The sequence below is a fragment of the Jaculus jaculus genome, chromosome 10 (assembly GCF_020740685.1).
Source record: "Jaculus jaculus isolate mJacJac1 chromosome 10, mJacJac1.mat.Y.cur, whole genome shotgun sequence".
NCBI classification, from domain to species: Eukaryota; Metazoa; Chordata; class Mammalia; order Rodentia; family Dipodidae; genus Jaculus; species Jaculus jaculus.
The window spans coordinates 47,704,001-47,718,561 of NC_059111.1; the positions used below are offsets into that span (position 1 = coordinate 47,704,001).

General features: G+C 37.5%; 1 non-coding gene across 1 annotated transcript; it reads right to left on the bottom strand.

Moving 5' to 3' along the window:
• Positions 1–5,195: 5,195 nt before the first annotated feature.
• On the bottom strand, positions 5,196–5,311 carry LOC123464146. Its single transcript, XR_006639388.1, has one exon. It is a non-coding gene; the product is annotated as a U5 spliceosomal RNA (small nuclear RNA).
• Positions 5,312–14,561: the final 9,250 nt, after the last annotated feature.

The following is a 14,561-nucleotide window of genomic DNA, read 5'->3' on the forward strand; positions in this document are numbered from 1 at the left end:
AAGTATTGTATAATATGTAACAGATCTGTGTGGAGGAATAAACATTACTTTAATTAATTTAACAAAATATTAGAAAATCATCAGATCTAAAGTGATGAGAACATCAATGGGGAGATAACATGGTGGAAGGCTAAAAGCATGGAAGGGGACAGGGAAGAAAAAGGGAGGGCAGAAGGCTGACCAAAATTAAATATGGGTATTTATTAAAAAATATTGAAAATGCTAAAGAAAGATGAAATTGACACTAGATTATATGTATATTTTCAGGGCTGGAGAGATGGCTTAGCGGTTAAGCGCTTGCCTGTGAAGCCTAAGGACCCCGGTTCAGGCTCGGTTCCCCAGGTCCCACGTTAGCCAGATGCACAAGGGGGCGCACGTGTCTGGAGTTCGTTTGCAGAGGCTGGAAGCCCTGTTCCGCCCATTCTCTCTCTCTCCCTCTATCTGTCTTTCTCTCTGTGTCTGTCGCTTTCAAATAAATAAATAAATAAAATTTAAAAAAAAATTAACAGCAATGGGCTGGAGTCATCACTTAGCAGTTAGAGCACTTACCTAGGAAGTTTAAGGACCTAAGTTTGATCCTCCAGTCCCAACCTAAGCCAGATGCACTAGGTGGTACATATATCTGAAGTTTATTTTCAGTGTCTAGAGGCCCTGACACACCCCTTCTCTATCTACCTCTCTAAGTTTTTTTTTCTCTCTCTCTCTTTCAAATAAACAAACAATATCAAAAAATTAGAAGAGTAAAAATTAGAAATAAAAAAAAATTAGAAGAGTAAAATAGATTAATACTTACAATAAATTATAACAATTATAGATAAAATCTTAGCCATCCAAGTCAGTCCCACTTTTTTCTTTCCTTCCTTTTGTGTTAGTCAGATTTTTGTTTCTGTAACAAATACACAAGGGGTCAACTTAACTAAAGTAAATTTTTATTTTGTTTCACAATTTAGGAGGTTTCATCTCACAACCTCTAAACCTTAGCTTTTAAAACTGTGGGCTGTGATCTCATACAGGGTTGTATAACTAAATATAGGAGTTGCAAAAAATTGGTACAGTGAAATGCTTCTGAGTATACAAGAAACATAAATTTAACTTCACAATGGTATGCATAATGATTCTGAGATATCTGACAACACACCATGTGGCAACACAGAACTTCAATGCAGCCTTAGTTCTGAACACATAACCTGTACTTTGTGCTGCTCAGGCTATCATATCCCACAAAGACTATGGATCCTATTGGCAACCATTAATTCAGATTCACAATTAATCATGTGTTATAATGTTTATATGACATCAAACGTCTCCTGCTTTCATAGAAACATAATCATTTAATTATGGAAAACAAATACTTTTAGTATTTCCCTACTACCATTCCTTAGTATGCATCAAAGGATATATCTTTGGATTCTTTATGTTTTAATTATTTATTTTTTTTCTTTTTTCTCAAATTTTATTAAAGTTTTCCATGATTATAAAAAATATCCCATGGTAATACCCTACCCTCTTTCCCCTTTGAAATTCCATTCTCCATCATATACCCTGCCCATCTCAATCAGTCTCTCTTTTATTTTGGTGTCATGATCTTTTTCTCCTCTTATGATGGTCTTGTATAGGTAGTGTCAGGCACTATGAGGTCATGGATATCCAAGCCATTTTATGTCTGGAGGGAGCACATTGTAAGGAGTCCTACCCTTCCTTTGGCTCTTACATTCTTTCCATCACCACATTAGACCTTGAGCCTTGGAAGGTGTGATCAAGATATTACTCAGTACTCCAGTCACTTCTTCCAAGGAATATGATACCTTCTGAGTCATCCCAAGGTTACTGCCATCTGAAAAGAGAAGAATCTCTATCCAAAGTGAGAGTAGCATTAATATAAGGGTATGGATATTAAGAGATGTGCTTACTGGGCAGTTTGATAAGCATAGTATATACATTTATCCATACATCAGCAGATGTTACACCCCAGGGCTCATGACTAGCCCTGTTTTAAGTTTTAAGTATCAGGGATGTATTCCCTCCCATGGAGAGAGCCTCCAGTCCTATTGGAGGGCAGTTGATTTCCACCATGATAGATGTGCCGCTATTCCACCCATTGCCTCATTTGGCCTGGCTGGCCAATTATAAAGCTTGCAGTGTCCAATGTTGAGCATCTTCACTGGTAGTATCTCTATATTGAACAGCATATAGAATGGCTTCTTCCAGCTTTCTGTCAGCTGGTCTACATGGAGAAGGTTATCAGCTCAGTTCCACAGGGTTTCTCAGTGGCCTTGAAGACCAAGTATGTGGACTGTTCAGCAATAGGTTCTTACCATCTATCCTGGTGGGAAACCAAGGATCCTCGGCAATTGGCTATAATGGTTTGAGGGCATCAGGGACCTCCCTGGCCAACAACTCACTGGAAGCTATCCCATCCCTGGCACTGAAAATTCTCTAGCAAAGATATACGGCTCCTCAGTGTTCCATTGTCCAAAACTGGAGGATTCCATATGATTTATTTGCATCCTCTTAGATTTTGATTAGCCCTCCCTCCACCTTTCCTTTACTCTATCTCTCCCCCTGACCTCACTTTGGGCCTTTTCACCCCCATTAATCTATTCTTCTGCTTACATATACAATAAGAACCTATTAAGTACTCTCTTCCCTTCTTTTCTTTTCCCTTTATACCTCTTTTTTAGTTCACTGGCCTCTGCTATTGAGTTTATCCTTCTCACACAGAAGCCCATAGCTTGGATCCATGTATGAGAGAAAACATGCAGCGCTTGGCTTTCTGGGACTGCATTACCTCACTTAGTATAATCCTTTCCAAATCCATCCATTTTCCTGCAATTTCATAACTCCATTTTTCTTTACCCCTGAGTAGAACTCCATTGTATAAATGTGCCATAACTTCATTATCCATTCATCAGTTGAGGGACATCTAGGCTGGTTCCATTTCCCAGACATTATAAATTGATAGGCAATAAACATGGTTGAGCTCATAATTCTAAGGAAATGAGATGAGTCCTTAGGATGTATGCCTATGAGTGTTATAGCTGGGTCATATGGTAGATCAATATTTAGCTGTTTTAGGAAACTACACACTGATTTCCACAATGGCTGGACCAGATTGCATTCCCACCAACAGTGTAAAAGGGTTCCTCTTTTTCCACATCCCCACCAGCATTGATGATCATTTGTTTTCATGATGGTAGCCAATCTGACAGGAGTGAGATGGAATCTAAATGCAGTTTTAATCTGCATTTCCCTGATGACTAAGGATGTAGAACACATTTTTAGATGCTTAAATGCTATCCATATTTCTTCTTTTGAGAACTTTCTATTTAGTTCCATAGCCCATTATTTTAATTGGCTTGTTTGAGTTCTTATTATTTAACTTTTTGAGTTCTTTGTATGTCCTAGATATTGACCCTCTATCAGATATAGAGCTGGCAAAGATTTTTCCCATTCAGTAGGTGGCCTCTTTGCTTTATTCACAGTGTCTTTTGCAGTACAAAATCTTTGTAATTTCATGAGGTCCCAGTGGTTAATCTGTGGTTTTATTGTCTGAGCAGTTGTGGTTATATTCAGAAAGTCTTAGCCAAAATCAATATGTTAAAGGCTTTTCCATACTTTTTCCTCTAGCAGTTTCAGAGCTTCCAGTCTGATAATAAGGTCTTTAATCTATTTGGGCTTAATTCTTGTGCATGGAGAGAGAGAAGAATCTATTTTCATTCTTCTACACATACATTACCAGTTTTCCCAACAAGATTTGCTAAAGAGGCTGTCTTTTCTCCAATGAGTGTTTTTGGCATTTTTATCGAATATCAGGTGTCTATAACTACCTAGACTTACATCTGGGTACTCTATTCTGTTCTATTCATGTACATGTCTGCTTTTGTGCCAGTACCATGCTGTTTTTGTTACTATGACTCTGTACTATAGGTTAAAATCAGGTCTGGTGATACCACAAGCCTTATTTTTGTTGCTCACTATTATTTCAGATATTCAAGGTTTTTTTGTGATTCCAAATGAATTTTTGTATTGTTTTTTCTATGTCTGTGAAGAATGACTTTGGAATTTTGATGTAGATTGCATTAAATGTGTAGACTGCTTTTGGTAAGATTGCCATTTTCACAATATTGATTCTTCCAATCCAGGAACAAGGGATGTTTTTCCATTTTCTAGTGCCTTTGGCAATTTTTTGCTTGAGTGTTTTATAGTTTTCATTGTGGAGATCTTTTACTTCCTTGGTTAAGTTTACTGCAAGGTACTTTATTTCCTTTGATGCAATTGTGAATGGCAGTGATTGATTCCCTGATTTCATCCTCTGTGTGTTTGTTGTTAGCATATAGGAAGGCTATTGATTTTTGTGTGTTTATTTGTATTTATTTTATATCCTGCTACATGGCTGCAGGTGTTTATCACCTCTAACAGTTTGCTAGTACAGCCTTTAGGGTTCCTTATATATAGAATCATGTCATCTGCAAATAATGATAACTTGATCGCTTTCTTCCCAATTTGTATCCCTTTTACGTGTGTCTCTTGCCTTATTGCTATGGCTAAGACTTCTAGTACTATATTAAATAAAAGTGGAGACAGTGAACATCCTTGTCTTGTTCCTGATATTAGTGGAAAAGCTTCCAGTTTTTTTCCCATTTATTAATATGTTGGCTGTAGGCTTGTCATAAATAGCCTTTATTATGTTGAGATATGTTCCTTCTATTCCCAGTCTTAGTAGGACTTTTATTACGAAGGGATGTTGGATTTTGTCAAAGGCTTTCTCTGCATCTAATGAGATGATGATGTGATTTTTGTCCTTCAGTCCATTTATATAATGTATAACTTATCGATTTGTGTATGTTGAAGCATCCCTGCATCTGTGGGATAAAGCCTGCTTGGTCAGGGTGAATGATCTTTCTGATATATTCTTGTATTCTGTTTGCCAATAATTTGTTGAGAATTTTTGCATCTTTTTTTCATGAAGGAGATTGGTCTGTAAGTTTCATTTTTTGTTCTATGTTTGCCTGGTTTTGGTATGAGGGTGATGCTGGCTTTGTAGAAGGAGTTTGGTAGAATTCCTTCTTTTTCTATTTTATGGAAAAATTTAAATAGCAATGGTGTTAGTTCTTCCCTGAAGGTCTGATAAAATTCAGCAGTGAATCCATGTGGGTCTGGGCTTTTTTTAGTTGGAAGATTTTTTTTTTTTTTTTAGCCTTGTTTTCACAAGGCCTCAAAAAATTGGGTTTAGACTCAGAGTTGCTCCTCTCCATGGAAATCTTTAGTAAAAGGTGAAAGATTTATATGATCTGAAGAGAAACCAGAGTATAGTTGGAAGATTTTTGATAACTGCTTGGATATCCATACTTGTTATAGGTCTACTTAAGTGATTAATCTCACCTTGATTTAATTTAGGTAGGTCATATAAATCGTGGAAATTAACCATTTCTTTCAGATTTTCATACTTTGTGGAGTATATGGTTTTATAGTGTGTCCCAATTATTTTTTGAATTTCTCTGGCATCTGTTGCGATGTTACCTTTCTCATCTCTAATTTTACTTATTTGTGGCCTTTTGCTCTTTCTTGTGGTCAGATTTGCTAAGGGTTTATCAATCTTGTTTATACTTTCAAAGAACCAGCTCTTTGTTTCATTGATTCTTTGGACTTTTTTTTTTTTTTTTTTTTTTGGTTTCTATTTCATTATTTTCTGCCCCAATCTTTATAATTTCTTCCCATCTACTGACTTTTGGTTTGCCTTGTTCTTTTTCTAAGGATTTAAGGTAAAGCATTATGTCATTTACTTGAGACCTTTCCAATTTGATAATATAGACACTTAAAGCTATAAATTTACCTCTTAGAACTTCCTTCACTGTGTCCCAGAGATTTTGGTATGTTGTGTTCTCATTATCATTTGAGTCTATGAAATTTTGATTTCCTTCTTGATTTATTCATTGACCCATTCATCTTTTAGTAGTGCATTGTTTAATTTCCATGATTTGTGTATGCTCTATAGCCTTTCTTGCTATTGATTTATAGTTTAATTCCATTGTGGTCAGATAGAATGCAAGGAATTTTCCTGTATTTGTTAAGATTTGCTTTGTGTCCTAATATATGGTCTATTTTAGAAAATGTTCCATGTGTTGCTGAAAAGAATGTATATTCTGCAGCATTTAGATGAATTGTCCTGTATATATCTGTTAGGTCCATTTCTCCTATGACCTCATTTAGTCCCGATGCCTCTCTGTTTCTTATTTCCTGGGATGACCTTTCAATTGATGAGAGTGGGGTGTTGAAATCACTCATTACACTGTGATTGGTGTTATCTGTGACTTTAGTTCTAATAGCTCTTGTTTGATGAATTTGGGGACCCCCAAGTTAGGCGCATATATGTTTAGAATTTTAATGTCCTCCTGTTGGTGGGTGCCTTTAAGCAGTAAAAAGTGGCCTTCCTTATATTTCTTAACTAATGTTGGACTGTAGTCTCACTTGTCAGGTATTAGGATAGCAACCCCTGCTTGATTTTAGGTCCATTGTCTTGAAACATCGTTTTGCAACCTTTCACGCTAAGATTGTATCCATGATTTGTAGAAAGGTGGGTTTCTTGGAGGCAACAAATTGAAGGATCCCACTTTTTTAAAACTGTATTCATTAGTTTTGTACTCATGGAATAGTCAATTTGGTACCATTATTAGGCTCATCCATTACCTATCCCCTCCTCTTGCCCCCTCCTTGTTGAGATATATGGGTCATGCATTCTGGAGTTAGCCCACAGTTATTGGTAGGATATATGTCTACATCTCATGAACCAATATGTGGCTCTGACATTCTTTCCGCTCCCTATTCTGCAAAATTTCCCTGAGCTATGTTGGGTTCATTTTTGGTCTGTTTCAGTGGTGAGGAATTGAGGGCCTCTGGGTCTCTGGATCTTTGATTTGGTAGGAGTTGACTTTTCTCTGTATTGATCTCCTTCACCCTTGTGCTGGTACCTGGTTCACCAAGAAAACAGTACCCTTGCTTGTTTCACCAATTGTACTTAGCTTCAGCTGGGGCCCTTTTGAGGTTTAATGGGGTGACTCTCCTTAGGATCCACATTCCTCTGAAAAAGAGAAGCAGATTCTCCAACGGAAAGTAAGTTAGCACCAGACAAATGAGATAATCCTTACTATTTTATAGAGAATTTCATAGGTGTTGGCCCTCTTCTAGCCCATGATTGGTGGTAGCTTGATAATGGAGAGCGGCTTATGTTTCAATATGGTTCTGACTAGTTTCCCAGCTTCCACTATAGGTTCTGTACCACTGAGGGGATCAGTTAGCCAAATCAAGAGCAGTTGGTTACCCACCATGGCTGTGTGCCACTATTGCACTTGTGTGAGCATCCTGACAGGTTATTTGCTGCTAAGTAGGTTAGACCATGAGTTTCTTGGGCAGGGTCATTTTCCCCCAGTAGCCCATGTAGCACCTTCTAGCACTAGATGCATTGACTGTCTAGGGACTGACTTTCTTAAAGCTTCCAGCCATGCAAGTCCACTTTATGTGTTAACTGCATAAGGTGTCTTCATCAGTAGGGTCTTATCACTAAACTTTGGTGGGTCATCAAGTACTCTGACAGAAATCTGTCTTTCTTTTATGAAACATTTTAGATCTCCCTGATAAAAAGCTCATTGTGGATGATAGCCACATGCTGGTACTGAGAGTTACAGGTCAGTGCCCACTAAGAAAACGAAGGAAAAGATAACTTACATGAAAGAGTTAGAAGGAAGAAAGACAGAAAGAGTTAGAGATGGAAGCTGTAGAAGATTAAGGTCAGTCTTCATCATACCCTTTCCAGTGTCTTGTGTTTCAGGTATTCCCTCTAAGGGCCTGGTGAAGATTCAGCCATTTGGTCTGCCTTTTGGGATGTAGAATTTTATGGTATCATTGCTGTTTGGGTATAGATTTGTGTTTCAACCCCTTCCATTGCCCTCCCCTCCCACCCCATCCATCCTATTGTGTAGTCCATGAGGTACTTGCTGGGTATGTAAGGCATTTTGGGTAGATTCATGTTAGGTGCTGTAGATGAGTGAGATTATGTGGCAATTTTCTTTCTGTGATTGGGTAAGTTCACTGAGAATGATCTGTTCCAGGTTCAACCATTATTCCTCAAATTTAATTTTTGTGCATTGATTTTGTATCCTGCTACTTTTCTATAGGAGTTAATCAGCTTCAGAAGTTTTGGGATGGAGTTTTTCTGGTCGCTTACATATACAATCATGTCATCAGAGAATAGAGCTAACTTAACTTCTTCCTTTCCAAATTGTATCCCTTTTATTTCCTTTTCCTGTCTTATTACTTGAGCTAGGACTTCCAGTACTATATTGAAAAGCAGAAGTGAGAGTGGGCAACCCTGTCTTGTTCCTGATCTTAATGGGAATTCCTCCAGTGTGTCTCCATTAAATATTATTTGGGCCTTAAGAGCTTTGTATATTGCCTTTATTATATTAAGATATGAACCAACCATGCCAATTCTCTCCAACATATTGATCATGAAGGGATGTTATATCTTGTCAAAGGCCTTTTCTGCATCTATTGAAATGATCATGTGGTTTTTGTGCTTAACCTTGTTTATGTGGTGTATTACATTGACAGATTTTTGTATGTTGTGTTCCTGGGATGAATCCCATTTGGTCAAGGTGGATAATACTTTTGATGTGTTGTTGGATTTGGTTTGCCAGGATTTTGTTCAGGATCTTTGTATCTAAGTGCATCAGGGAAATAGGCCAGTAGTTTTCTTTTCTTCTGTCATTTCTGCCTGGTTTTGGAATTAGGGTGATAGTAGCTTCAAAAAAGGAGTTGGGGAGCTTTCCCTGTTCTCCAATTGTATGGCACAGTTTGAGTAAGTTTCGTTTGAGTTCTTCCATGAAGGTTTGATAGAATTCAGTTGAGAAGCCATCTGGTTCTGGACTCTTGTTTTTGGCGAAGTTTTTTATTATTTTATTATTTCTCAATGAGTGTGATATATTCATTTAGGAGATTAATATGCTCTGAGTTTAGCTTTAATAGATGGTATGCATCCAGGAATTTATCCTCACCTCCACATTATCTTGTTTTGTGGAGCAGAGGTTTTTGAAATAAGTCCTGATAATTCTCCCAATTTCACTTATGTCTGTTGTGACCTTTCCTTTTTCATTTTGAATTTTGTTCATTTGAAGCATCTCCCTCCCTCTCTCTCTCTCTCTCTCTCTTTTTGCTTGATCAAATTGTCCAGGGATATGTCAATCTTTTTTTTTTTTCTTTTCAAGAACCATCTCTTTGTTTTGTCAATGTCTTGTTTTCTTAGTTTCCAATTCATAAATTTATGCTCTGATTTTAACTATTTCTTTCCTTCTGGAGATCATTAGGTGTGATTTTTCTTGCTTTTCAAGTACCTTTAGGTGGATGGTTAGGTTATTTATTTGGGATCTCTCTGTCTTTTTTATGAAGGCCTTCAGTACTATGAATTTTCCCCTGAGGACGGCCTTCATTGTGTCCCATAAGTTTTTTTTATGATGTGTTCTTATTGTCATTCACATCTAGAAATTTTGCACGTTCATTTTTTATTTCTTCCTCTATCCATTTATTGTTTAAAAATGTACTGTTCAGTTTCCAGGTACCATTGGGATTCTTGGTGGGTCTTTTATTGCTAATGTCTAGCATTATAGCATTGTGATCTGATATTATGCAGGGAATTATGTTAATCTTCCTAAACATGTTGAGGCAAGCTTTGTGACCCAGGTCTATTTTAGAGAATGTTCCTTGGGCTGCAGAGAAGCATATGTAGTCTGTGAATTTGGGATGGAAAGTTCGGTAGATGGTCTGTGGTTTTGTTGAGCTTTCTTACTTCCCTGCTGAGTTTCTGTTTGGATGAGCTGTCTATTACTGATAATGGTTCATTTACGTCCCCAACTATGATGGTTTTTGTGTTTATTTCTGTTTTATTGTCAAGTACGTTTTGGTTGATGAACTGTGGTGCCCCTGTGTTTGGTGCATGCAGATTTATGATTGTAATATCCTCTTGATTGATCGTTCCCTTGATAAGTAGCAAATGGCCTTCTTTGTCTTTTTTGATTATTTTTGGTTTGAAGTCTATTTTATCTGATATTAATATAGCTACACCTGCTTCTTTCTTATTCCATTTGCTTGGAGTATTGTTTTCCACCCTTTCACCCTGAGGAGGTGTCAGTCTTATTGGTAAGATGGGTTTCCTTTATTTTCTTTTTTTCTTTTTTTCTTTTTTTTTTATTTGAGAGCGACAGACACAGAGAGAAAGACAGATAGAGGGAGAGAGAGCGAATGGGCACACCAAGGCTTCCAGCCTCTGCAAATGAACTCCAGACACATGTGCCCCCTTGTGCATCTGGCTAACGTGTGACCTGGGGAACCAAGCCTCAAACTGGGGTCCTTAGGCTTCACAGGCAAGCGCTTAACCACTAAGCCATCTCTCCAGCCCAAGATGGGTTTCTTAAAGACAAGAGATTGAGGGGTCTAATTTCCTGATCCATCATGTTAGCTTGTATCTCTTGATGGGTGAACTAAGGCCATTAATATTTAGGGTAATGACTGTGAGATTTGATTTGATGCCTGCCATAATTTGATGGTATATGTGGCTTGGTATTTTTATGGTCTTTGAAGTGTTATGTGCCTACTCTGATTTTATTTATTGTGTTCTGCTTTTTGTAGGCTTTTTAACCCATACTGCAAGCCTATGTCTTTTGTTTGGGGAATTGAGGCAATTGATATTAAAAGACATTATTCAAAGTTGTGTAATAATTTTTGCCATTTTTTGTAGTTCTTCTGGTTTTACCTTTGCTCTCTTGTGTTAACTAGTAATTGGGCATTGTTTGTTTTTTCCCTGTTCCTTATATGTGTGCTTTTCTTTTTCTTCAGCATGGAGGATTCTTTCAAATACTTTCTGTAGAGCTGGTATTGTCTTCATATACTCCTTTAGCCTGATTTTGTTATGGAATGTCCTTATTTCTCCATCTAATTGAATAGATAGCTTTGCAGGATAAAGTAACCTTGATTGACAGTTGTTATCTTTCAGAACTTGGAATACATCACTCCAAGCCCTTCTGGCTTTTAAAGTTTGTGTTGAGTAATCTGCTGTATTCCTGATAGGCTTACCTTTGTAGGTATCTTGATTTTCTCTCTGACTGCTTTCAATATTTTTTTCTTTGGTTTGTGTGTTTGGTAGTTTGGTTATAATATGACAAGGAGAGGTTCTTTCCAGGTTTTGTCTGGCTGGTGTTCTAAAGGCTTCCTGTATCTGCATTGGCACCTCTTTCTCAATTGGGGTGAAGTTTCCTTTTATGATTTAGTCAAAGACACCTACTATGTCTTTGGAGTGAAATTCTTCTCCTTCTACTATGCCGTGAATTCTTATGTTTGATCTTTGCATAGCGTCCCAAATATCTTTTTTTTCTTTTATTTATTTTTCTCAATTGTTATTAACATTTTCCATGATTATAAAAAATATCCCATGGTAATACCCTCCCCCGTCAACACTTTCCCCTTTGAAATTCCATACTCTGTCATATACCCTCCCTCGCTCAATCATTATACTTACATATATACCATACCAACCTATTAAGTACCCCCCTCCCTTCTTTTCTCTTCCCTTTATATCTCCCTTTTAACTTACTGGCCTCTGCTACTAAGTTGTTTCCTTCTCATGCAGAAGCCAAATCATTTATAGCCAGGATCCACATATGAGGGAGAACATGTGGCTCTTGGCTTTCTGGGCTTGGGTTACCTCACTTAGTATAATCCTTTCCAGATCTGTCCATTTTCCTGAAAATTTCATAATTTCATTTTTCTTTACTGCTGAGTAGAACTCCATTGTATAAATGTACCATATCTTCATTATCCACTCATCAGTTGAGGGACATCTAGGCTGGTTCCATTTCCCTGCTATTATAAATTGAGCAGCAATAAACATGGTTGAGCACATACTTCTAAGGAAATGAGATGAGGCCTTAGGATATATTCCTAGGCGTGTTATAGCTGGGTCATATGGTAGATCAATCTTTAGCTGTATTAGGCAACTCCACACTGATTTCCACATTGGCTGGGCCAGATTGCATTCCCACCAACAGTGTAGAAGGGTTCCTCTTTTTCCATATCCCCACCAACATTTAAGATCATTTGTTTTCATGATGGTAGCCAATCTGACGGGAGTGAGATGGAATCTCAATGTAGTTTTAATCTGCATCTCCCTGATGACTAGTGATATAGAACATTTTTTAAGATGCTTACATGCCATTCATATTTTTTCCTTTGGGAACTCTCTATTTAGCTCCATAGCCCATTTTTTGATTGGCTTGTTTGATTCCTTATTATTTAATTTGTTAAGTTCTTTGTATATCCTAGATATGAATCCTCTGTCAGATATATAGCTGAAGGTCATTTCTGATGCATTAATACTTTTGGTGGATGTATATTGTCTTTATTTTGGTGTTTCTTGTCTTATAATGTATATATATATTTGTCTCCTGGATTATTTAATGATTTGATTTTCTAGCTAGCTGGGTATTATTAGATTGGTAGGAGCTTAAGGTAGTAGGTTTGGCTCTCAAGACTCTCAGAGTATCTACAAATGTGACTCTAGGTGTTGGGTTTGCCTGCTATGAGAGGATTCAAGTAGGCTGAGTGGAAGCAAATACAGATAGTCTCTAAATTTTAAGTAAACAATATACACTTTCAATGAAAAACAACACGAAGTATTTATCCAAGAGTAGGAATTATGACAACCAGATACTCTGTCTGTTCCTTAGGCTGTGTGGTGCCTCATCCACTCCCTTAATCCTGACAACAAGGAGGTTAAGATTTCTAGTCTGTAGAGTGTTCCAAGTCAGCTGTGACCAGTTGAGACCCTTCCCTAATGTATAACAGAAGAGGAAACAAACCCACTATAAATTAAGAAACAACATATAACAAGCCCCAAATATAGCTTATTTAAGAATGGCAAATCTGACCATCCTTCTGTTTCAGGCCTTTATTCCAGGTGTATTAGGTGGGTACTAACCTGGTATAATCCCCTTTACCTTTTGGGATGATTTTGGTCTCTGTTCCTGCTTGAATCCTGCTCTCAGTTCAAGTAGGTATGGCCAGTTCTCTGAACTACTGCTCTGTTTGCTAGAGCTGGGCACTGGCAGTGGGGCAGGGGAGGCTGCCAATGCTGCTCTAGTTCTCTCACTGTTCCACGTGTTCTTCTACTTTGTGATCTGATCCTCAATTGTTCACTGCCGTTCTCCCTTCACATTTCTTGAGTTTGCAGAGAGCTCCAGTGTGAGAGGAAAATCCCCTCACCTGTCTTTTCCTGCAGCTCAACCTGAGCCTGGTGACTGGGTGGCACGCCACCATGGTGTTCCTGCACCACATTCCCACATACCTGCTGGAGCTACTTCTGCCAGCCTGTGTGGGCTCTGGATGCTCTGTATCTCTCCTACTTCTCTTGCTACTGTTTCAATTTCCTATGCACTCACTTTTTAGTAAAAGTGTGCATTTTGTTGTTTATTTATTATTATTATTATTATTATTTTTTTTTTTTTTGCTTTTCCCCCCTAGGCTGCTTTAGCGTAAACCTATGCTGCCATCTTAACCGGAAGTCTACTTATGCTTTATTTTGTTTGCTTTTAAAAAGTGAAATTTGACTTGTGTTATTAGAAAACAAATTGCTCTATAAATTTTTGCTTGGGGTTAGTGAAAGTTTTCTGATTTTATCTAAGATAACCCCTAAACAATTTTTCTATTTTCTGCTAGGCATATATGCAAAATGACATTCTCAAACTTGATAAACTCTGGAAAATGTTAAAGATGTTCTGTATCCTGAAACATCAACTACTTAGCTAAGACTTACTTCTTTATGTAAGAATGAACAAGTAGTTATAACAGTATAAAAAGTTGCTTTCCTCATGGATAAATGGTAAAATTATATGCATGATAAATATTTGTTTCCAATATAAATTTCTTGCGATTTATTTTCAGTTAATGTTTTGATTTTATACTTGCATACTTAAATTACATACTTAAATTGCATAAGAGTTTTTCAGGTGAAGATAGCTTGTGAGTGGGAAAAGTTCAGGATGACCTTTTCTTTTTAATTTTTTTGTTTATTTATTTATTTGAAAGTGACAGACAGAGAAAGAGGCAGATAGAGACAAACAGGGAGAGAATGGGCACGCCAGGGCCTCCAGCCACTGCAAATGAACTCAAGACGCATGTGCCCCTTTGTGCTTCTGGCTAACATGGGTCCTGGGGAATTGAGCCTCAAACCGGAGTCCTTAGGCTTCACAGGCAAGTGCTTAACTGCTAAGCCACCTCTCCAGCCCAAGGATGACCTTTTCTAGACCTGTTCCCTTTAGGTTTTTAGTGTGTGGAGGGAGGGGGTGTAGCACATTTATGCATGATTTGGGTATTCAGGAGGGTCCCCAAATTTATGAACCCCAACTTTGTGTCTTGTCCTATTTTTAACAATGAGTTGATAAAATGGTCTCCAGAGCATAAATTATTAATTATTGAGTTTTCTTAGGGCAAAATCACAAATTGTATGGTTCATTTAAGAA